We start from the raw sequence: 25,308 nt of genomic DNA, 5'->3' as shown, positions 1-25,308 counted from the left end.
ATGTTGACAGGGTGCTACAACTATTGGAGGAGAAACAATTATATGCAAAAATATCCAAATGTTTCTTTGGAGTACAAGAGGTGGAATATCTGGGTCATATTGTATCTCATGAAGGAGTTAAGGTAGACCCTAGCAAAATTAAAGCCATTAAGGAATGGAAAATCCCCACATCCATAAAGCATCTGCGAGGATTTCTCGGGTTGACAGGGTATTATCGCAAGTTTGTTAAGAATTATGGGAGAATAGCAGCACCTCTAACAACATTATTGAAGAAAGATGCATTTTCATGGACTCCAGAAGCAACAAAGGCCTTCGAACATCTTAAAGAGGCAATGTGCCAAGCACCTGTCTTAGCTACACCGGACTTCACAAAAACCTTTATTGTGGAATGTGATGCTTCAGGAAATGGAATTGGTGTTGTTTTAATGCAAGATGAAAGACCCATTGCTTTTGAAAGTCATCCAATCAAGGGAAAGTTTTTACACAAAGCTATTTATGAGAAGGAAATGTTGGCAATACTCCATGCACTTAAGAAATGGCGACCCTACCTAATGGGAAGACACTTCAAGGTAAAAACGGATCATGATAGCCTTAAATACTTTTTAGAACAAAGATTATCCTCTGAAGAGCAACAAAAGTGGGTCACAAAGATGTTGGGTTATGACTTTGAAATCATCTACAAAAAAGGGAAGCAAAATGTGGTGGCAGATGCACTCTCAAGAAAGGATGAGGATGTGGAAGCATTGTTGTGCACCATTTCTATTATCCAACCAGATTGGATAAACGAAGCAAGGGAGGAATGGAAGAATGATGAAGAAGTGTGGGCACTTATTCAAAAGTTACAACAAGATTCCAGTATGTCTGATACATTTAGCTGGAAAAATGATTCATTATGGTACAAAGATCGCTTATACCTCTGTAAGAATTCCCAACTAAAACAAAAGATTCTTATGGAATTGCACACTTCTCCCTTAGGAGGGCACTCGGGATTTTTAAAAACTTACCACAGGGTTAAGAAGGAATTTTTTTGGGATGGCCTTAAATCAGATATTCAAAAGTTTGTGGCGGAATGTTTGGTTTGCCAACAAAATAAAGTTGAAACAATTAAGACACTGGGTCTATTACAACCTTTATCCATTCCAAGCCAACGTTGGGAGGAGGTTTCAATGGATTTTATCACAGGTTTACCCAAGTCTGAGGGAAAGAGTGTCATCATGGTGGTAGTTGACAGACTTACCAAGTATGCACACTTTTGTGCATTATCACATCCATTTAAAGCCAGTACAGTTTCTACTGCATTTATGGAAACAATTCAAAAGCTACATGGAAACCCAAAGATTATTGTAAGTGACAGAGATCCCATTTTCACTGGAAATTTTTGGACATAATTATTTTCTTGTCTTGGTACTCAGTTAGCTCATAGCTCATCTTATCATCCTCAATCTGATGGGCCAACTGAGATAGTAAACAAATGTTTGGAAGGATATCTTCGTTGCTTTGTATCTGATAAACAAACACAATGGGTCAAATGGTTGCCTCTGGCTGAATGGTGGTATAACACTTCCTTCCATACAGCAACAAAAATGACCCCATTTATGGCACTTTATGGGTATCAGCCACCATCCATCACATCATATTTAAGAGAAAATTCTAAGGTTCAAGCAGTGGAACATCACATCGAACATCAACAACAAGTCCTCCAACTCTTAAAGGATAATCTCGTGTTGGCACATAATAGAATGAAACAACAGGCAAATCAACATTGCAGCGAAAGAAGTTTTGATGTAGGTGATTGGGTATTCCTACGGCTACAACCATATAAGCAAATGTCCCTCAAGCAAGCTAAGAAGGATAATAAATTATCACCAAAGTATTATGGTCCATACAAGGTGTTGCAAAAGATTGGTACTATGGCATACAAATTGGAGCTTCCTGCAGCTTCTCGATTGCACCCAATTTTCCATGTTTCATGTTTAAAGAAGGTTATAGGCGATAAGCTCCCAGTTCAAACAATATTGCCAGAACTTGACGAGGAAGGAAAAATTATATTGGAACCAGAAGCACTCACAGAAACAAGAGCTCGACAGGTGTGAAATCGATCACTTTCAGAGTATCTTATCAAGTGGAAGAACTTATCTGCTGAAGATTCCGCATGGGAGGATGAGAATTTTATATAGAAGCATCCAGAACTACTCAAGCGTTGAGGACAACACTTTTTTGAAGGAGAGGGGCATGTTGGGTCCCTCTAATACTAGTGATTACCCCATTACTATTGTAGTTGTACCCCTTATTAATATTGTTGTGCCCCTGTTGTCCCCATATTTTTATTACTGTGCCCCATAGAATCCCTCTATTTTTATTTTTGTGGCTTTATATTATTATTGTTAGGTCGGCTGGGTTATATTGTGACGCCTTAGACTCCTATATATAGAAAGGAGGTTTTGTCATTTGAATCATCCAAGAATTGTTCATTTATGTAATGTAAAGGAGGTTGCCCCCTCGAAGAGGCTGAATTCTAAGGCGTTGATATGTCTTTTCTATCTTTTTCTTGAGCTTGTTTCATAACAAGATGAGATGAAAAAATATGGAGACCTAGAATGGTGATGCCTTGTCTGTACAAGGATGGTCCTAGAACATAAACAAAAATAAATCATTAAGTGGGAGATCTAAATCTCCAAGAAAACTTGTAAAGGTGGTGTGTTGGAAATGTGGAAAGGAAGGGCACTTCAAAAGGGACTGTAAATCTAAAGCTCCTAACAAAGGAAAGGGATCTGATGATGCTCCTTCTGTAGAGGCGAGAACCACCTCAGATGAAGGTGGGGATGTGTACTTGGCTTCTTCAAGTACACATGTAGATCACGAGGCATGGTTGATTGACTCAGGTGCATCCTTTCACTTCACTCCCCATAGAGAGTGTTTCTTCGAGTATGAGAAATACGATGGTGGTGATGTCTTCTTAGGGTATGATAGGAAGGCTAGAATCATCGGTAATGGAAAAGTAAAGTTGAAGTTGCAAGGTGGAAGGGTTAGAAAACTTCCGGGTGTTCTACATATTCCTGCATTGGCCAGAAATCTGATTTCTATAAGCAAACTGGATGATGCAGGTGTAAAAATAGTGTTCGAGAAGGATACTTGCAAGATGGTTCGGGGAGCACTGGTATTGATGCAGGGAGTTCGGATTGGAACTCTGTACAAGCTGCAAGGTAGCACTGTTGTTGATGGGTGCAACAGTTCCGTGGTTCCCGAAAGTGGAGTAGAAAATATGTTGGTCTCTGGAGAGAAGACCATGCTGTGGCATCAAAGGCTTGGACATATTAGAGAGAAGGGCCTTCGAATACTTCATGGTAAAGGTATGGTAGAAGGTATGAGTAATAGCTCTCTGGATTTTGATTATGTGAAAATTGTGTATATGGGAAGAAGAATCGTGTGAGTTTCCCCTCTGGTGCTAAGAGGGCGAAACATATATATTAGAACTTGTGCACAGTGATGTGTTTGGACCTGTGAGGGCTCCATCACTGGGTAAGTCTGTGTACTATGTATCATTTATAGATGGCTTCTCAAGGAATACATGGATATATTTCCTTAAGAAGAAGTCTGAAGTCTTTGACAGGTTTAAAGAATTTAAGGCTCTGGTGGAAAACCAAATAGAGAAGAAGATAAAGGTGCCGACGACAGATAATAGTGGAGAGTTTTGCAGTAAGGAATTTAAAGAATTCTGTAAGAAGTGTGGTATAGCACGACAAAAGACTACTCCATATACACCTCAGCAAAATGGAGTTGCAGAAAGAATGAACAAGACATTGATGGAAAGGGCAAGAGGCATGCTCAGTGGTGCCGGGTTAGGACAAGAATTATGGGCAGAGGCAGTGGAGACAACATGATACCTGGTCAACTGATCAACTTCATCAGCGTTGGAGGATAAGAATCCACAAGAGATATGGACCGGAAAGAAACCCTCTCTTTCACATCTGAGGGTATTTGGATGTGATGCATATGTACATGTTCCAAAGGAGAAGCGAACCAAGTTGGATAGTAAATCAAAAAAATGCATCTTTATTGGGTATAAGGATGGTTTAAAGGGTTATAAGCTTTGGAACCTAGTAACAAGGAAGGTTGTGTACAGTCGAGATGTGGTTTTTAGAGAGGTGAAAGATGATATTAAACATGAAGTCCAACCAAAGGAAATTGAGAAGATAGAGTTTGATCTAAAGGAGGAATAATCAGACTCTACAGCAGAGGAGAAGATGAAGAGCCACAAGCTCCAGGTGTGCGAAGATCAGTTCGAGAAAGAAGATAGCCAGAAAGGTATAGTCCATCTGCTTTTTGTTCAAATTTTTCTTTATCTATTACTGATGATGATGCTAGAACTGTGAAGGAAGCAGTAGATTCAGAGGATGGAAAACTTTGGAAAGAGGCCATGGTTGATGAAATGGCATCTTTGCACAAAAATGAGGCTTGGATCTGGTGGAGTTGCCGGCTGGAAGGAAACCCATTGGCAGCAAATGGGTGTTCAAGAAGAAGACAAATGCAGAAGGAAAGATGGAGAAATAAAAAGCTCGGTTGGTAGTAAAAGGTTATTCCCAGGTGTCAGGAATTGATTTTGGTGATATTTTTTCTCTTGTTGCCAAGGTAAATTCTATTAGATTACTTTTATTTGTTGTTTCTACTTTTGATTTTGAGGTAGAACAGATGGATGTGAAGACAAAATTTCTTCATGGGGATCTGGAAGAGGAGATCTACATGAAGCAATCTGAAGGCTTTGCGGTGAAGGGTAAGAAAGAACTAGTATGCAAGTTAAACAAGTCTTTGTATGGGTTAAAATAGTCACCAAGGATGTGGTATCAAAAATTTGACACATTTATACGAGGACTTGGCTTCACCAGAAGCAAAGCAGATCACTGTGTGTATTTTAAATTAATTGGTGATCGTGTTATTTATCTAGTCTTGTATGTGGATGATATGTTGTTGGTTGGAAATGACAAAGAAATTATCTAGGGTTTGAAGACCCAATTGTCCTCCAAATTTGACATGAAAGATCTCGGTGCTGCAAACTATATTTTGGGCATGGAAATTAAAAGAGATCGGACAAAGAGGAAGCTTTGGTTAAACTAGAGGAAGTATGTCGAGACAATATTGCAGAGGTTTAATATGTAGGATAGTAAACCGATGAAGGTTCCTATTCCTTTAGTTGTAAAGTTATATGTTGAACAATGTCCCAAGACACAAGAAAAGGAAGAGGATATGTCCCATGTTTCATATGCAAGTGCAGTTGGTAGGCTGATGTATGCAATGGTTTGTACTAGACCAGACATTGCACATGCAGTGGGAGTAATGAGAAGGTTTATTTCAAAGCAGGGAAGGAGCATTGGATAGTAGTGAAGTGGGTTTTCAGGTATTTGCGTGGCACTAGTGATTATGGTTTGTGCTACCAAGGAAGACCAGGATTGGACAAATTTTTGGATATTTGTGGCTTTTTTGATGCGGACTAGACTGGAGATCTGGATCAGAGAAGATCTACAAGTGGGTATGTGTTTAACCTATTTGGAGGTGCAGTCAATTGGATGAGTAAGAAACAATTTTTAGTGGCACTATCAACTACAGAGGCAGAATACATGGCAGCCACTCATGCAAGAAAGGAAGCAGTTTGGTTGCAGATATTGTGTTCAAGTATGGGGTTAGTATAGGGAGCTATAAGGATAGACTGTGATAACCAAAGTGCAATTTTCTTGGCAAAGAACGCTGCTTACCATTCAAAGGCAAAGCACATTGATGTTCAGTATCACTTTGTGAGGGATACGATAGAACACAAAAAGGTGTTGCTGGTAAAGGTGGACACTTTGAAGAATACTGTATATGGATTGAAAAAATCAGTGAGCTCTGAGAAGTTCTCTTGGTGTAGAGAAACAATGGGCGTTGTAGGGCTGGATAATGACTAATCTTTCTTGTGGTCCCCTGTGGAAATAAAACAACAAGTGGGAGAATGTTGGGTTTTGTTATATTCTTTCCACAACTAGCCCACGTAGTTAATCGGGGGGTTAGAAGGGGAGCAGAGCCCCCCCTTCGTTGCGCCGATTGTGTAGCAGGGGGAGTCACATCGAGGTTTGAGGGGTGAAGGTAACCCCACTCTATGGGGTTCGGGGTAGCGCCCTGTAAAATTTTGATTTTGGACCCTATGTTAGGTTGGGTGGACCTACCTATGTTTTGCGCATGATTTTTGCACATGGTTTTGGACGCGATGGTTTTCAGTCCATGGTTTTGGATGTGATGGTTTTCAGTCCATGGTATTGGATGCTTCAGCATGTATAAATATGTATTGTAACATTGAAAGGAACATAATGAAAAATCAAGCTGGTAGTCCCAGTTTTGGGATCCAGGGGAAAATCTCTGTGTATATGTGTTTTATGTGTTATGCTCTGACATTGTTTATTTTCTATGTTTTAGAATTTGTATGTAGGTAATTTATGTACGAGGTAGTTTCTCATGTAGCAATTTTAGGGCTGAAGGTTGAAACAGTAACACATGGCATCCCGTACAACTTCACTATACTAAGCTAGTCCATAATCAGGTCATCATGGGAGATTTGGCATAACCCTTTTTGGAATAATCCAATCTCGATAAAACTTGTGGGGTTGGAAAGATCACTCAGATAGTTACCACAAGAATAAATTTCAAAACTTGGAGATAGAGCTCCTAAAGGCAAGAAAAAGGTGTATATATTTTTCAAAAATTTCATAACTTTTGTTTGAAGTGATTCAAAGGGCATAATGAAGCATAGATATTATTGTTTGATTTAAAAATTCCTCGAAGAAAGAAAATAGAAACACCTATTAAAAAAATAGAAATCGCTACTATGACGTATGAAGAAGAGGAAGAAATGCAACATGATATATCAAAATTATGAGACCAAGTGCAACAAATTTCACTCTCGCAAAGAGTAACCAAAAATGAAATGGAAGATAAGATTGATGGTTTGAAGAATAGTTTAAAATCAAACATGGAAGGTTTGAAGGATGGCATGCAAGGCAACATGGAATATTTGAAGAATGGCTTAAAAGAAAACATGGAAGGTTTGAAGGAAGGTTTGACAATGTTTCTAGAATAAATTCTTCCTAATGGAGAAAAGGTATTAGATACTCATGATAAGAACAAAAGAAATGTTAATCATGATTTCATCGACTCTAACGTTGGATTGAAGACCCACCATATTACAAATATTGATATGATGAAGTTTTATGGCAAGGATCTAGTAACATGGATACTACAAATTATGGATGATCGCCATCGTTATTGTTATTGTTATCATGGATGATCATCATTGTTATCATCCTTATAGGAGAAGTGATAGGGGATACTTTTTGGATGAGTTTAAGAATGCAAAGCCACGTACTTTGATGGAGCGATGAGGAAACCACAGGATGAAGAGACATGGTTTCTTGGCATGAGGAAGTACTTCAGGTTGCATGACTATTTAGAGAACATGAAAGCTAAAGTAGCTACGTTCAATCTGAAAGGTAAAGCAAACATTTGGTGGGAAGATGTGAAGAATGTCAGGCGTACTCATGAGGAAGATTTGACTTGCAATGAATTTGAGCGCCTATTCAAGAAGAAGTATTTTTCGGAAATATACTTTGATGATAGATCAAAATAATTCTATGAACTAAAGATGGGATCTATGATAGAAGATGAGTACACTAGGAGGTTCTTGGAGTTACTGAGGTATGTGCCTTATCTCACAGAGGAAAATGCTAAGATTCAGAGATTAATTAGTGGGTTACCAATGGCATTTAAAGACAAGATTGAATTCAAAGAGCCTAGACAATTGGAGGAGGCCATGCGAAAGCTAAAGAATTGATATGAACAATCAAAGTGTAGATCTAAGACTAAGCCAGATTGGAAAGGCAATACAAAGCAAAAAGGAAAATGGGACAAGAAGTGAGAAGGACCATAGGGTACAGGTAACAAGGGGAATGTTGCACCACCTAAAAGGTTCAATGCATCATATAAAGGATAGGGACATTGATCTGAGGTGCAAAGTAAGGAGCTTGTGTGGTGTTGGACTTGTGGAGGAGATCATCACAAGAGGGATTTTCCACAGTATCAGAGTGGAAGATATCAGATATATAGTGCATAGGAGGCACAAATTGTTGGGGACATCGTTAAGATTATTCCTCATATTTATTCAGCATTGGATAACAAACAGGCATATCATTAGGCATCTATCATTGAGATGGATAGTAAGCTTTGTGATCAAGTTATTTCTATTTTGATTGACCCCATATATAATTATAGCTATGTTAGTCTTGACTTGGTGGATAATTGTGTTTTGAATAAGGAATTGCATGAAGAGTCTTGGTTAGTGCAGTTGGCTATAGGTACAAAGAAGTGAGTTCACCATTGGGTAAGAGATTGTGCATTTGATTCGAATGGTATGCCTACCACAACACATCTGAATGTATTAGGGTTGGGATAATTCAATATGTTGTTGGGCATGGATTGGTTGTATCTTCATAGAACTAAGGTAGATTGCTATAATAATTCTGTCGAGTGCTTGGATGACAATGGAAAACCAAGAGTCTTACAAGGTAAGAAGAAAGCCACATTATCTAGGATGGTGACAACTATGCAAGCAAAGCGGAGCCACAAGAAAGGGTGTAACCTATTTGTAGTGCACATTTCTAGTGATAAGGGTAAGGAGGTCAAGGATGTAGATGTTTTGAGAAGGTACTTGGTGTTACAACAGTTTAAGAATGTATTTGATGAGGACATTACAGAGTTGTCACCTCACAGGGAGGTATAATTTTTTATTGAGTTGGTGCCAAGGGCAACACCAACACCAAAATCACCTTACATGATGAGCACACTTTAGTTGGTAGAACTGAAGCTACAACTAAAGGAAATGCTAGACAAAGGAGACATTAGGCTAAGTGTATCACCATGGGGTGCACCAATATTGTTTTTGAAGAATAAATATGTTACTCTTAGGATATGCATTGGCTATATGAAGTTGAACAAAGTGACTATCAAGAACATGTACTCATTACCGAGGATTGATGATTTGTTCAATCAATTGAAGGGAGCAGCAGTGTTCTTGGAGATTGATCTAAGATTTGGATACCATCCGGTACGCATCAAAGTCGAAGACATTTACAAGACCACACTTAGGACTAGGTATGGGCTTTATGAGTTTGTTGTTGTTCCATTTTTCTTAACTAATGCTCCAACTACATTTATGTGCTTGATTAATAATGTGTTGTGTATGTATTTGGATAATTTTGTTATTATGTTCATTGATGATATACTGGTATATTCTAAAAATGAAAACGAGCATGAAAAACACTTAGCAACAGTATTGAGATTGTTGAGAGAGAATCAGTTGTATGCTAAGCTCAGCAAGAGTGAGTATGAGGTGAGATATTTCATGGGGATGGAAAGCTATTACAGGAGGTTCATCAGGAACTTCTCATAGATTTCTTATCCTATCACATCATTGTAGAGGAAAGATAAGAAATGTGAATGGGCAAAGGAGTGTGAGGCTAGTTTTCAGTGGCTTAAGCAGTTGTTGACACATGCACCAATGTTGAAGATTGTAGATCCAAATAAAGAGTTTATAGTGTGCACAACTGCTGACAAGAAACGACTTGGTGGAGTCCTTATGCAATATGGACAGGTGGTATGTTATAGTTCACGAAAACTGAATGAGAATGAGCAGAACTACCCGACACATGATCTCAAGTTGGAAGCGATTATACATGCATTGAAGATGTGGAGACTATCTTATGGGCAAGAGGTTTACATTGATGAGTGATCACATTGGTTTGTGGTATCTATTTGACTAACCAAATATGAATGGTAGACAGGCTCAGTGGTTGGCTACGATTAGTGAGTTTGATTTGATATATCAAAGGTAAAGAGAATAGAGTGGCAGATGCTCTTAGTAGACAGATACAAGTAAATCACTTATCATCTATGAGATCCTATGGGACATATCTACAAGGATAGGATCTTGTAGGTAGGTCAACAAGATCTCAGATATATGCATATTTTTCACAGGTTACAACAGAGTACTGGTATAGGTACAGGTGGTAGTACAATTATAGGTTCAAGTACAGGTGCATGGGATGTGGACTATTATCTTACATCATATGGATTGGTTAGGTTCAGAGACATGATATATGTGTAGGATAACATTGATCTCAAGAAGGTGATCTTGAGAGAGTTTCATATGAAACCATATTCAGGTCACCTAGGTTACCAAAAGGCACTGATAGCAGTGAAGAGATTTTACTATTGGCCGAATTTGAAGAGGGATGTAGTAGAGTTTGTGGCTAGATGTTTGGATTGTCAGCACGTGAAAGAAGAGTGTAAGAGTCCAAGTAGATTTATACTGCTTATTACAATTCTAGAGTGGAAATGGGAAGTCATTTCCATGGACTTCATCACAGGGTTGCCGAGGATAGTGAGACAACATGATTTGATCATGGTTATTGTGGACAGGTTGACAAGGGTTGCACATTTCATTCCAGTGAAGTCTACATTCTCAGCTAGTGATATAGCATAGGTATTCATTAGAGATGTGGTCAGATTGCATAGTGTTCTAAAGAATATTGTGTCAGATAGGGATGCAAAGTTCACTTCCAAGTTTTGGAAGGAGTTGTTTGTAGGTTTGGGCACAGAGTTGTCCTTCAGTATAGCTTATCATCCGCAAATAGATGGATAGACAGAGAAAGTCAACCGGATATTGGAGGACGTTGAGGATGTATGTGATGCATCAACAATGAAAGTGGGAGGAATACCTTCCCCTGGTAGAGTTCTCTTACAACATTGGGTTTCATGAATAGTTGAGGATGAATTTGTTTGAAGCATTGTATGGACATAGTTGCAACACTCCCATCAATTGGAGTGATCCAGTGAATAGGGTGTTGATTGGACCAGACATGCTGGAAAACATGGAACAGGAAATGCAAGTGATAAAGAAGAATCTAAAGGAAACATAAGATAGGAAGAAGAGTTATGCAGATCAAAATAGTTTGTTTAAGGAGTTCCAAGTTGGAGAACATGTGTACTTGCACATCAAGCCGAAGAAGATCTCCTTATGGATTGGATCATGTGCAAAGTTGGCACCACGGTTTTATGGACCCTTCAACATTATTGAGAGGATTGAGCTAGTAGCCTATCAAATTACACTACCTACGATAATTAAATTCCATGATGTTTTCCATGTTCCATTGCTTAAGAAATATGTTAAAGATGTTGATCATGTGATTGACTAGTTTGTATTGCAGGTGGAACCAGATGGAGAATTATAGCTAGAGCCCTAGTGTATATTGTAGAAAAAGGTGCTCATGCTACGAAATCAAGCAATAGAATAAGTTAAAGTGAAATCGAAGCACTTTGGGCCCAATGAAGCTACATGGGAGATGACAGATCAGATGCGGCCTATGTATCCTTCCTTGTTTGTCGGTTGAGGCAAAGTAGTTTTGGCTTGGTGTTATGGTGTGATTTTGGTATATGCTTTGGTATATGTTTTGGTATATTTTTGGCGATGTTTTTATATGTACATATGTATATGGATGTAAATATTTCCATGAGATATGTTATAAGTCTCCAATAAGCGGTATGGGTGTCATGTCATTATTATGTTATGTTGTTATATTCTCATGTAAGTTTGCTTCTCAGCAGGTTAATCATTGTAAATACTACAATGAGCTAAGTTAAAGCTCCATCGACAGTATGTTTTGATTACAAAAATTGTGTGGTTATAAGTGTTTTTTAACACCGAGGACGATGTTCCCCCAAGGGGGGGGTGGGGGTTGGGGGGGGCGAGGGTTCTATAACAACCCTGTTGAAAATTTCTGTGTAATAAAAGTAAATAAAGGTAAAATAATAACCATGGTTGATGGGACACTTCTTCCATGATGAATGTTGGGAAAAATCCTAGTGATGGGGATCACTTGGGATTGTGTGATGGCTAAGGAAATTGGCAAAGGAAATGGCTACGACTTTGGAAAGGAAAAATGGCATTTTGACATAATTATTTATGAAAATAATGGAAATTCGGAGAAAAAGGAGGTGAAAGGTCACATGTTGCATGTGAGGAGGAAAATGAAGGAAAATAATGGAAAATGAAGAAAATAGAGGCCTCATTCATAAAAACACTTTTGAGGATCAGTTGGTAACCCTTTTTTCAGTTCAGTTTTGGATATCTCTCATTATTCTCTCTCTCTCTCTCTCTCATACTCTTGGATACTTAAAGTTTTCTCGATTACTCTTGGAGGGTGTGGCATACTTGTATTCTTGGAGCAAGAAGGCAAAGGAGGAGTAGGAAGTAAGAGGGCATCGGGATCAGCGGTTACATCAGATCTTCTTGCAAGTACCGAGTTGCATGTATGTTTCCTTCATTAGTTTTGACATGCATGGAATATGCATGTGGATTGTTTGTTGTGACATGTCAATGGCATGGAGGATTTCTTGGATTGAAATTGGATTCCCTAGACTTTCCATTTCCTGGATAGCCATGGAGATTGTGGGTTCATTTGATTGTTTTGTTTTGGTTGGTTCTCATGTTTCCTTAGCTTGGGTTGAGTTACTAGTTCTTGGAGCCTGGGTTGGACAAATGCTCTGGAGCCCTGTAACAACTTGGGTTGAGTTACTAGTCCTGTAGCCTTGGTTTGAAAAATGTTGTGGAGCCCTTGGTGGGTTGAGTTACTAGTCCCAGAGCCTTGGTTAGACAAATGCTTTGGATCCCGACGACAATTGTGGGTGGAGTTACTAGTCCTAGGGCCTTGGTTGGAACAAATTCTCTGGAGCCCTGGATGGCTGGGATAGAGACCGATCTGAAGATGGTTCTGGGTGATGTCCAACCGTGAGGTGGAATCACTGTTTGATGGGTTGAGGTTGATGGTCTCTGGAAGCCATGGATGGTTTTTGATTGATGTGTTCTATGAGATCCCACATTCATGCTTGGAATATGGCATGGGGGTGAATCATTGAAGAGAGATTTTGCTTAGCCATTCTACGATCGTGTAGAATGTGGAAGTCCCATCCTGGGTTTGGATTTTGCATAATTAATGAAAGGTTATTTATCTTTGTATTTCTGTGAGAATTACATGGATTATATGTGGTCTATATGATTATACTTTCATGAGTATTTCTGTTGCTATTATGTTGGTTATGTAAGTGTTTTATGACAACAACTATGTATGGTTCTCGTCATGTTTTTACTTGTAATTAAATGATCAATGTATCTATGAAATAATGGATGGAATGGAATTTGATGTGTTAAGGCATCAATGGTTCTCAACGATTCTCATCTAAGTATGAGACCCCTATGCTCATAATTGTTCTTTACACTTGTAGATTACATATTCGTGATATGTTTGACAAAATGCCTGTCATGGCTAGTAGGGGTTCAATCAAGGTATTGAACAAGTATTTTCTTTAGTACTGTCAATTCCATGTTTTTTTATTGTTATGAAGAGATGGTTCAATTCTGGGCAATGACTTGGGCTCTGGGCCTAAAAAATTGGCTCAAAACCCAGGGTCACTGGCACAACACTCACTAAAAAAATCTCTTGTCATTGGCAGGAAAGACTATGAGAGAGACTAAGGGTTTCCTAGATGCTCTCATGCCCATAGCATGAGAGAACTTGGGGCTTAAATTTCCCAAAATCTCAGTGGGACCCAAGGGAAAATTGTTTGAAGTGTTGGATTGGTTCTTGAGGGTCCTGAAGTTGATGTTGAATGTCTATAATTTGTGTTTCCATCGGTTCCACTTCCTTAACGTGACTTAAGAGGTTCCATCATATCATAGTGGCCTCTTGTCGCATGTTTACCCTGGCTGGCCAGTTTCTTGGGTAGATGTGGAAGGAGGGTGTTACAAACTCCATTGAAGAATATAATCCTTTACTCATCCGATGGATCACTCTTGAAGATATATTCCACTTGATCACAAGGAACCAATCTTTTTTGAGCAAAAATAAGTGATAGAGGAGTTTATGAAGGTAGGGGGAATTGGTGGATCATCTATCTCATCCATTTCCATGAAGACGTGTAGAGGCTTAGGGGAAGAAAGTACATTAAAGAAGAACATGATGATAGGGGAGCAACATATCTATGAAGAACTATCATTGATGAATAAAATATGATGACAAGAAGTAGTGTGATAGGGGGAGTACTTGGGCACCTTGTTTCCCATTGATGTCAAAGGGGGAGAGAATATTGGAAGGGAAAGAATATTTCCATCAATGACAAAGGGGGAGACTATTAGTTAAGGTTGTAATTGATGTCAATATGCATTGTTTGTGATGGAAAATTCTTGTGATCCGTGATGTTTCCCTAGATACCCATTGATCATAATACCTAAGATGGCCATTGATCATAATTCCCTAGTGATGAAACTTCCTATGAAGATGCCATAACCTCATGTATATTATGATATCCTTGATGAAATATGATTGCATTGTTGGAGACCATATGATGAGATGGAGGACCATATGCTTACATAGAGATGATATGATGACATATATTATCGTATGACTTTAATGTTTTTATTAAATCAAAGTTAAATCGGGTCTTTGAATAATAATCCATTATCGGAGTAATAAACTTTGGAAACCTTTTAACCAAAGTTCAAAAATTAAAATATAGCACAATGAATATAATAAATACCCATCAAAGAAATATCATATCAACGTTTTTATTGTGTGTCACCACTCAAAACCTTCAATCTCCGATATGTGATATCATATATGTGACCCTACTCTGATATTCGATATGTGATATCATATATGTGACCTGACTCTGATATTTGATCTCCAATTTTTTATTTTCTCCAATTTCTGATATGCAGAACTGACTTGATTTAAGTTACAATTTAATTATATAATAACATCCACCACTTTATTATAAATTTTGAATGGAACCTGTGATAATACCTAAGATCTGATTTCCAATATGCGGACCTGACTTGATTTAAGTAAATAATTTAATTATCAAATCGCATCTGCCACTTTATTGAAACTTTTGAAATGACACCTCTGATAATACTTAATATCTAATTGAAGATATGGTTGTGGATATGATTACCTTTATCATAACATTTTTAATGTAATATCACATCTAGTGCATAAAAATTTCCTATATTGCAAGTTTTGTAGGCCATGTCATGTTAAAGCTTATGATACCCATACAAAGAAAATTATTTTTTGATGTCTAGCGGACCTATACCCTGTCTCTCAAGTAGGCTTCCTCCATAGGTCACATCTCTTCAATTCAAGGTGAAATCCATATATAGATGAACTCATATATTCATTTCATAATATTCTAATTCGGTCATCCATCACAGAGCATACAATATAGTTCACAACTCGTGAACTTGAAGGAACAAAGGAAATGAAATCAAGAAGGATATTTTGATTGGGTTATAAATAATATTGAAATTATTTGACTCCCGAAGGAACTACAATGGAGGTTTGGCTTTAACTAAAGGAAGCTACAGAACCTCAGACACCATAGGCAACTAGAAGAATTAAGTTATAGGTAGCCAAATTCAACTTGGACAACACTAGGAAACCACAATAACTTTGAACCTATGATAAAAAGAAAGGAAACTATTTGTAGGAATACTGTGGGGAAACATTTGATAAGCCACTTCTTAGAATCCTCCAGAGAATCTTAGACTCCTTCAAAGAACCTCAGACTCATCAACAGAAGCTCGAATTTTGTACACAGTCTCTTAGATAAGGCATATGATCTTGTCCTCAACACTAAGACCTTGTTTTACACTTGGAACCTTGTGCAGAAATTACAGTGGTTTGATTGAACCTCGTTGGAGCTTGGATATTGCAATCTCAGTGGAGCCTTAACCTATGGAGTTGTTTCGGCCTCAAAATTGTGCTATCGAAACATGGGGGATAACCACCCAGTCCAGAACTTAAGAGAACTCCTTTTCTGTTTAAATTGGTGGCTCCGACTTGGGATAATGTGACCAATTTCCCAGTGGGGGTTTTAAGATGAGAGTGGGTAGTTCATGAGTGTTTGGAATAGAATAATGATAATCTAAATGACTTATTCTATGATGTAATTCTCTAACTAACTTGTTCTAATATAAACTTGGGTATCCCTGTGTGGTATGCGATCTACAAAGATATCTGCTTAACATGTGATAATAAAGATTGATCACAATTAAATAGAGATGATAACGTATAAAGATAATTTCTTTGACTAAATAGTTAGTCAAAGAAATTTATAAAATATATCGCATATAAGATGAGTTATATATGAAAATCACAATTTCAGCTAGGCATCATATAAAAGTGCAATTAACGCTTAACAGAAACAATAAATCTCACATATAATTCATGAAAGTAAAGTTTTTCCACTAATTAAATGTAAACAGAATCAATCATACAAGATAATAGTACCATATGTGCGAAGTCCTGCTCATTTGACAAATGACATAGACCAACTTCTTTCTTCAAATCAAATTGTCTCCCAAGAATACAATAGTGCATCAACAAAGGAAAGTAGTCTGATATCTAAAATAAACGATCATGTTCCATAATTTCACCAAAGAATTCAAAAACTTACAATAGTGTATTCTTTGCAATTGTTTTTGATGAAATTCTAGACCCTTCTCTAAATGCATGAGAAGGGTATAAATACTATTCTAACTAATGTGCAAAAATAGATTATACAAAATTTGAGGAGGTTTCAAACAACCTTCCTCCTAACTAGGTAACTAAGTCCAAAAATAAACAAAGGCTAAATGAACATAACTAAGAGGATGACTTGTTATCTTCCAACTTGTCCTTCAAATCACATATATCGGTCATTGGTTGAATTTGAGGAGGTGCCCAAAAATGTGTCCTGAGTTGTCCTGTGAAAATCACATCAGTGAGAGGTGGCAACATCCACTGAGTCGTATGAAGGGAACAGTTGAGAGTCATAATCTGGATGTGTAGCTGGATAAGATACTACCAATACGACTCCTAGTTGGTCCTGGTCAATTTTATAATTGCCTCCCTTTCAGTCTCCACCTTTTCTTGCCAGCTTTTATACAGAGTATTTAAATCGGGTATTTCTTTCAGATTTCATTCTTTAATCAGTTTGGTGGAAAATAAGATGTGATTCACTGCCTTAATGATACCCCATTTTCCCTTGTGACTGCTATCTCGACATGTTTGATTGTCACATCCCAATCCATGAAGAGGGTGTCTTTATGGGTTTCCTCAATCTCAGGTAGATTGGATTTCCTTCTATCTTCTATTCCTGCCATTTGATGAACGCAGAGATTATGGTGTTTAAATTGTTAAACTTGGTTCTCTAGTCGATTGCCTTATCTATCAGCTGGTCGCTAGTAGTCAGATAGGGATTAATGTGTGACATACTTTGGCAGAAATACTCTTGTTGTTGCACGAGAAGGGAATTCAATTCCAGTGCCTCTTTAATAAACTCCTTAGTAGTGGGAAAACCCTTGTATCTTTCGATGGCTTGTTGCATTTCTTGGAGTCGCGTGTTTCTGGCTGATATATCGACTTCTTGGCTTATTTTTAGGACCTCCATGTCTTACTGCAATTGTGCGAGTTTCTCAGCAACTTACTTGTTTACGCTTGCTTTCTTTGCTTCGAGCTGCTGCTCGAGCTGTGCAATCTTCTCCTATTTTTCCCTTAACAAGGTAGAGACTTCAGTAGCCTTGTCCATAGTGGATGATGCATATGCTCCTATGAACTGTAATATTCTATTCAAGTTCTCAGCTGGATTGAAAGGAATGTCCTTCCAAAAAATGTCCATCGACTCGTTTCCAGGTGGGAATTCGGTTGTGTCTACCCTTTTCCTTTTTCTTTGCCTTCTTACTACAACCTTGTGGACAGAGTTATAGAACACATCATGTGGAGGTATTTCAGTTACTTTCAAAACAATTTCTAATGTGGGCAGATCAGGGATAATTTTAGTATGTTGGGATGTTATCACTTGTTCCTCCATAGGCTTGGACTACTCACCGATAGACTTGGGCTCTGTATCTTGATGAACATGCAGAGGAGTTTTATATTCCATTGTTTCTTGGGTATTTGTCGCTTTGGGAGTGCCTTGCAATTTTTGATTAAACTGATCCCACTCCAGCTTGAAACTATTGCCTTGGACCTTTGAACTAATCTCTGTAGTTTGGGTGCTCATTACTTATTTCTTAGTTGACTTCCTGCTAGGGTCAGTTGTGTTATTTGTGTCTTGGGGTTTCCCTGTGTCTGGTGTCTTCTCAGTATTTACCTAAGAGTCTACTCGAGAACTAGGACCTTCATTATCAACAGTGACACTTGGTGTAGGCTTATACTTGGGCTTTAATAAAAGCGTTGGGATTAATTCGAGCCTCTTATTTCTAAATTCCTGAAAGCTTTGAAAACCTTCAAGTTTTAGATTCGCCCTTGCCCATTCGAATGCTTGTTCGAAGGATTCAACCAACTGTAACAAGTCTTCACAATAGTTATATGCCACTTTGTTTGGATCAAATTTCCTCTTAGGTAATGTATGAAGCCTGAGGGATTCCATATGTGCTGACTCTTTAGTAGCATGAACAAAATTTGATAAAGTAAAAGAACCACACTTGACAGGGAAAGAGGGCCATAATGACTTCTTGCCATCTTTGAGAACTTTAGTCAGGCCTTTTCCCATGGTCTAGTAGGAAATCTCTCTTGCTAATAATTTGTTAGAAAAATATAAAGGAAGGACATGTGGATCGGATGTGCTACCAAAAACCCTAATGTAGGCAAACCATTCTTCAATGAAATATTTTCTGACAGTAAATAGGTCTGTTGCGGCTTCTTGGGAAAACCTGGGGGCTTTCTTATTGAAAATTATTTGATGTAGGGATAACACAACAACATGAAATATCTTATAGAAGTGAGGTATATAATGCGATTCCCATATATTTTCATGATTGAGATGGATTGGGTAGGGGTCCTGTAAGGTCCATTTCCAACCCATGGTTGGATATGTCATGCAAAAACAAATGGCATCCATATTGTAGGCACTAAAATAGAACGGAGGGAGGTTATCTGGAGAGGAGGCTCTCTTTTGTCGATATTCGATAATGGTGGTGGCTAGGTTATTAGATAGGATGGAGGGTCAATTCATGATGTTGGAATTAACACAGGCATCAATCAGAGGAATCCATTCTATGGAAAACTTAGTATTATTTGGTAAACCATGTAATCTACATAACATAGTTGCTGCATAGTTGTAGGGGTTTTCCAAAGAGGCTATAGCATACATACCCAATTTTTCATATTTGAATTTGTCATCCAACACTCTCCAACCCTAAATTATCTTAAAGGGGTCTAGGTCCTTTTTGAAGTTTGCCACAAATGTGCTGTCGTAGATATCTTGAGGGTTAGGTATGTGGTACATTTTCTTCAAGTCCTCTGTTGTGAAATACCCTATGAGCTCCATTCTTGAATTCTTGAATTGCCTATCTTCAATGATGAGGTTTTCGATCACCCACCTGATCATATCTATGTATGGGAGGATTTTAGCTCTTTCTCCTATCCTATGAAGAAAAGAACATGAAGCATCTCTGTATCGAAGTCTTGAAGGCCTTATTGAGTTAGTTGTTTCTCTTGTGACAATGATTTTAGGACGTTCGTCCTCAAATCTATTGTATATGACCTCCCAAGCTATTGCACCTCTGGTAGTGTCGCAAACTGTATCAGCGAAAATAGGAGCCATCTCTGTAAACTCGGATTCAACAATGGTCTGCTTGCTCTATTTCTGCGTCACCTTCCTTAGTGACATGTCTTTTGTAGCTTGCCTGAAATAGATAAGATATATCAGTGCAGACGATATTAGGTAATTAACAATTAAAGCCTCTCTAAAATGAATTTGGATCATGAGAAAGGTTTAATGAGATACTCGATGTTAACTACCCATAACTTGGAAAATGATTATCATTCCTTGGGCCACTAAATATTTATTAACCCGTCAATTCGTTCATTTTGGTATTTAAAATGTAATTATTTCACACATTTTACTGCTCTTAATCGTACATCGCATTCTTTAAATGGATACAATATAGCATTACCAGATGCATAAAGCCAAATGCGATTGAAAATATCACAATATCACATTTCGCAAGTCGCTAATGGACATTCTAATGGCGTAGCTAAATTTCTTGTGAAGTTTGCGAAGTGTGAAATGCGATTATTGAAATGACAAGGTGTTATTTATCGGGTTATCGTGATAGGAGATTTGATCGCAGATCACAATTTTTTGAAAATGTTTTAAGATAGTCACCCGAAAAAAGTGCGATTTGTGATGCGGATTTCATCCTTAGATCATTTTGCAAGGTTTTGCTAGGTATTTTCTTAGAGTTAGATATTATTATCCTAAGCCTAAAAATTTAAAAGGGTCCCCATTTATAGCTCTAACCTTAGCTATTGTTTTTTATAAATGGGGGGGTTGTTTCGTAGTACAACAATTGGCTATTCAGTTGGGAGAACCCGTTATCTCTGAGTAGTTTTCTGAAATTTCTAAAAACTTTCAAAGTAATTAGAGTTATAAGAATAGTGATTACTAGAGTTATAAGGTGAAAAACATTTCTCTGGAATCATCATTACTTGCTCTCTCTACTTATTTAATTACTTTACTCTCGTAATGATTAAAATATAAACATTCGCATCAACAAATAATAAGATTTAAAGTAATATAGTAGGTGTCTTCTGCAGATTAGATTTTTGGTGTTTACTCATTTATCATAGATAGAGCCTTTGCTGCCAGCAGGCGTTCATAGCCTTGACAAGGTTATATTTTAACCAACAATGATTCATTATTCCATCTGTAGAAATTTTCAAATTTCAAAATGATATTCACTTTCTTTGAATCTCACTTGGACCTTGTCCCTTTTTCCTTTTTGATTTCTTAAAAGACATTGTCTAGGTGGGGTACCTAATAATGACAATGCCATTCATTGGTTTTAACTAAACTGAACAAGCTAGCCCTTGATGAGAACCCTTGTCTTCTAATCGAGGAGATCATTAGCTATTACCTTGTTTGATATGCAATATTGGTAATATCAGTTTAATCATTTCCCTATGAACATGGTAAACAAGCTTGTAATGAGACTTTTTATCTTCTAAGTTTTATATATTTTAGAATTACACTCTAAAAAAGAGAAATTTTATTAGATGGGGTGAATCATTGGTTCTTTTGAGAATTTTGGGTGATAATGATAGAGTTTTTAAGATACTCATATGCAGAAAGTCCTTACTAGGTTAAAGATTCTTTTCTTGACTGATAACAAAACATTCATACTCTATAAAGATAAATGTTTGTTCGTAGAATAAATGTTTTAAGCAAGATCAAGTTTTTCCAGATAAATGAAGTTTACTTTAGTACTATAATGCCCTAATTATTTCTTTTAACTCTTACTTTCTTATAAAAGTGAAAAAACAGAAATATTATCAAAGATTTTATTTTGAAAAGCAAAAGCAAATACTAGTTAACCATTCTTTTCCTAAGAATCTTAAAAGCAATATGTTAGAAAATTAGAAGAGGTTATCTCTTAAGAAAAGCATTTTTTCAAAATTTTCCCATTAACGGGCAAAGAATCCTTCTTACCTGACAAGTCTTGTAAAAGAAATGCTGATTGCCCAATTTTATCAATGATTTGAAAAGGGCCAAGCCATAGTATTTGAAATTTGGTATGTCTACCTTTTTCCTCGTGTGATTTGTCCCATTTCAAAACCAAGTCACCTACTTCAAGAGTTTTTTGATTGGAAGAAGTTGTGTCAAAAGAATCTTTGACTAATTGTTGATGATGGAAGTGGGTTGCTTTAGCCTTTTCTCGTTCTTCTTCAAGCTTGAGAATCTGAAACTATCTAGCTTGGACAGAAGAAGAAGGTTTTTCATCGATGAATTGTACTAGGGAAAGAGATGAGATTGCTATTTTTGTGGGAAGAACAACTTCTTTTCCATAAACTAAAGCAAAAGGAGAAGAACCAATAGAGGCTTTCTGAGTAATTTTGTTTGCCCATAGAGAAAATGTTAATGCTTTGTGCCAATTCCTGTGATTTTGATCAATAGTCCTTTTGATAATTATGATGAGGTTCTTGTTTGTTGATTCTGCTAATCCATTACATTGTGGATAATAATTGGCTAAATATTTCAACTTGAAACCTCGCTTTAGAGAAAATTCTACTATTGTATTTCCAGAAAAGTAAAATGCATTGTCAAACATTAAAGCTGAGGGTAAGCCAAACCTGGTAATTATGTGCTAATCAATGAAGTCTGTGATGTTTTCTGCATTAGCTATCTTTAATGGGACAAATTCTACCCAATTTTTAGAAGAATCAGTAGCTGTAAGGATGTGCCTATGTTGTTTGGAAGAGTTAGGAACAATCTCACCAATTATGTCTAATCCCCATTGTTCGAATGGTTGTTGGATGTTAACTGGTTGTAAAGGGAATGTTGGCTTTCTTTCTCTTCTGGCTATGGTTTGATAAGTTTTACACTCCCTTTCGTATTCATGTGCATCTTTAAGTACCATTGGCCAATAATATCCTGCATGTAGGATTTTGTGAGCTGTGGTATTTCCCCCAAAATGTCCTCTAGCTGGTCCATCATGTAATTCCTGCATGACCTTTTCGGCTTCAGGTTTCTCCAGGCATCTTAGCAATACTGAATCATAATTTTTTCTAAACAATACATCATTAACTAGTTCATACCAATTTTATTTTAGTCTTAAAGCTCACTTTGTTTTATAATTAAGATGCATAGGAGCATATCTGTTTTTTGGATAAAATTTCAAATCAACATATTGTGATTGCGTATCATTGAGGCTTTCCTTTGATATTTGCACTTCATTACCTTGATCTTCTTCTGGTGGTAACTGGGAATCTCCTGTTAACATCTTGCAAAAACCTTGGCCCCTGACAATTTTAGCTAGCCAGATTTCTACATCATATTCTTGAAGTGCAGCAACCCAATTAGCTCTTTTCTCCCCTACTTCTCTTTGGATCAATAATTGTCTTACTGCAGGGTAGGGTACAACTATATTTGTATGGGATTTAATAATAAAAGCTCTGAAATGTTTCAAAGTTTTAAAAACAATAATTGCTTGTTTCTCGACAACTGAATAATTTAATTCGGCACCTTGCAAGTTAGAACTAAAAAAAGAGATGGGTGCCTTGACATTTTCATCGTTCCTCTGTGTCAAAACTGTTGCATATGATGTATCAGATGAAAAAGTATATAATACAAAAGTTTTGAGAAAGTCAGGGGTTGTCAATGAAGGAGAATTAATAATGGATTTTTTAATAAACTCAAATGACTCTATTTCAGCCTTGTTCCATCTGAAAACTACTTTTTTTCGTGTCATTGCTTGAAGGGGTAGGACGATTTGTGAAAAATCTGGAAAAAATATCTTTACAAAATTTATTTGGAGTAGGAATGATTGCATGGTTTTTTTGTTGTGTGAGAGGGGAATCTTTTCAATCCCTTGGACTCTATTAGGATCAATGTAAATTCCTTTCTTGGACACTATAAACCCAAGGAGTTTGCCTTCTGGTAAAGAAAAATAAGATTTTTTGGGATTTAAGTAAATGACATATTTCTTGCATCTTTCCAAAATGTGCTTCAGGTCGCTTAAATGATTGTTCCTATCCTTAGAATAGAATGTGATGTCATCAAAGTAAATAAAAAATGATTTATTAATTAGACCTTTGAAGGCAATGTCCATAGCACGTTCAACTGTGGCATCAACATTAATGAGTCTGAAAGGAATCTTCTGATAGGCATATGTTCCCCATTTGGTCCTGAATGTTGTCTTCAATCTGTCATCTAGATGCATAAAAATTTGATTATATCATGAGAATCCATCTAGAAAAGACATTAATTTAGAACCTACAATTGATTGCAGTATCTATTCAATAGTAGGCAAGGGAAAATTATCTTTTTGACAAGCTTTGTTCAGGTTTCTAAAATCAATACAAATCCTAATATCATCGTTCTTTTTCCTTACGGGTACCATATTCGATACCCACTTAGAATTTTTATCAGGGAAGATTATTTTGGCCTTCAGAAGCTTGTTTAATTCAGATTTGATTTGACTCTGAAGGTTTGGGTGAATTTTGCGAAGCTTCTGTTGAACTAGATTTTCGTTCAAAGTCATAGGTATGGTATGTTGAGTCACAGAGGTATCATAGGTCTTGAGATCTGCGTAATCCCAGGCAAAGACGCCTTTGTATGTTTTCAACAACCTAATAAATGATATTCTTTCTTCAGATGATAGGCCAAGACCTAGGTTGACATTTTGAGGTTTTTCAGTTGACCCTAGGTTTACTACTTCAAATCTCAAAGTATAACTTTGAGTTTTGGAGTTGGTAATTTTCTTGAGCCTATCCTTTAGATCATAGAGATCTTCCATCTTAACTACAGACTTCAGGATTGGGTTTTGATCATGATTATTTTCGATTTCTAGATCATGCTCATGCTCATCTATGATCTATTCTTCATACGACCCTTCTGATGTAAGGAAATTAACTATATCTGCATCGTTGTTGAATATTCTCAGATTTGTTAAATTGTCGGGAATACATGGCCTAAATATTAACTCTATTGAAAATATGTCTGGACTAAAGTCTTCTGAGGGTATATGTTATGAAACCAACTCAAGAAAAGATAGAAAAGATAGATCAACGCCTTAGAAATTAGCCTCTTCGAGGGGGCAACCTCCTTTACATTACATAAATGAACAATTCTTGGATGATACAAATGAAAAAACCTTCTTTCTATATATAGGATTCTAAGGAGTCACAATATAATCCAACCGACCTAACAATAATAATATAAAGCCACAAAAATAACAATAGAGGGATTCTATGGGGCACGTAAATAACAATATGGGGGTAATAGGGGCACAACAATATAAATAAGGGGTATAACTACAATAGTAATGGGGTAATCACTAGTATTATAGGGACCCAACATGCCCCTCTCCTTCAAAAAAGTGTTGTCCTCAACGCTTGAGTAGTTCTGGATACTTCTGCATAAAATTCTCATCCTCCCATGTGGAATCTTCAGCGGATAAGTTCTTCCACTTGATAAGATACTCTGAAATTGATCGATTTCGTAGCTGTCGAGTTCTTGTTTCTGTGACTGCTTCCGGTTCCAATATAATTTTTCCTTCCTCGTCAAGTTCTGGCAATATTGTTTGAATTGGGAGCTTGTCACCTATAACCTTCTTTAAACATGAAACATGGAAAACTGGGTGCAATCGAGAAGCTGCAGGAAGCTCCAATTTGTATGCCATAGTACCAATCT

The sequence above is a fragment of the Pinus tabuliformis genome, chromosome 2_2 (genome assembly GCF_031772625.1).
Source record: "Pinus tabuliformis cultivar Carrire ecotype Pingquan chromosome 2_2, CPIR1, whole genome shotgun sequence".
NCBI lineage: Eukaryota > Viridiplantae > Streptophyta > Pinopsida > Pinales > Pinaceae > Pinus > Pinus tabuliformis.
The sequence above is the reverse complement of the archived record's forward strand: the minus strand, read 5'-3'. Positions refer to the sequence as shown.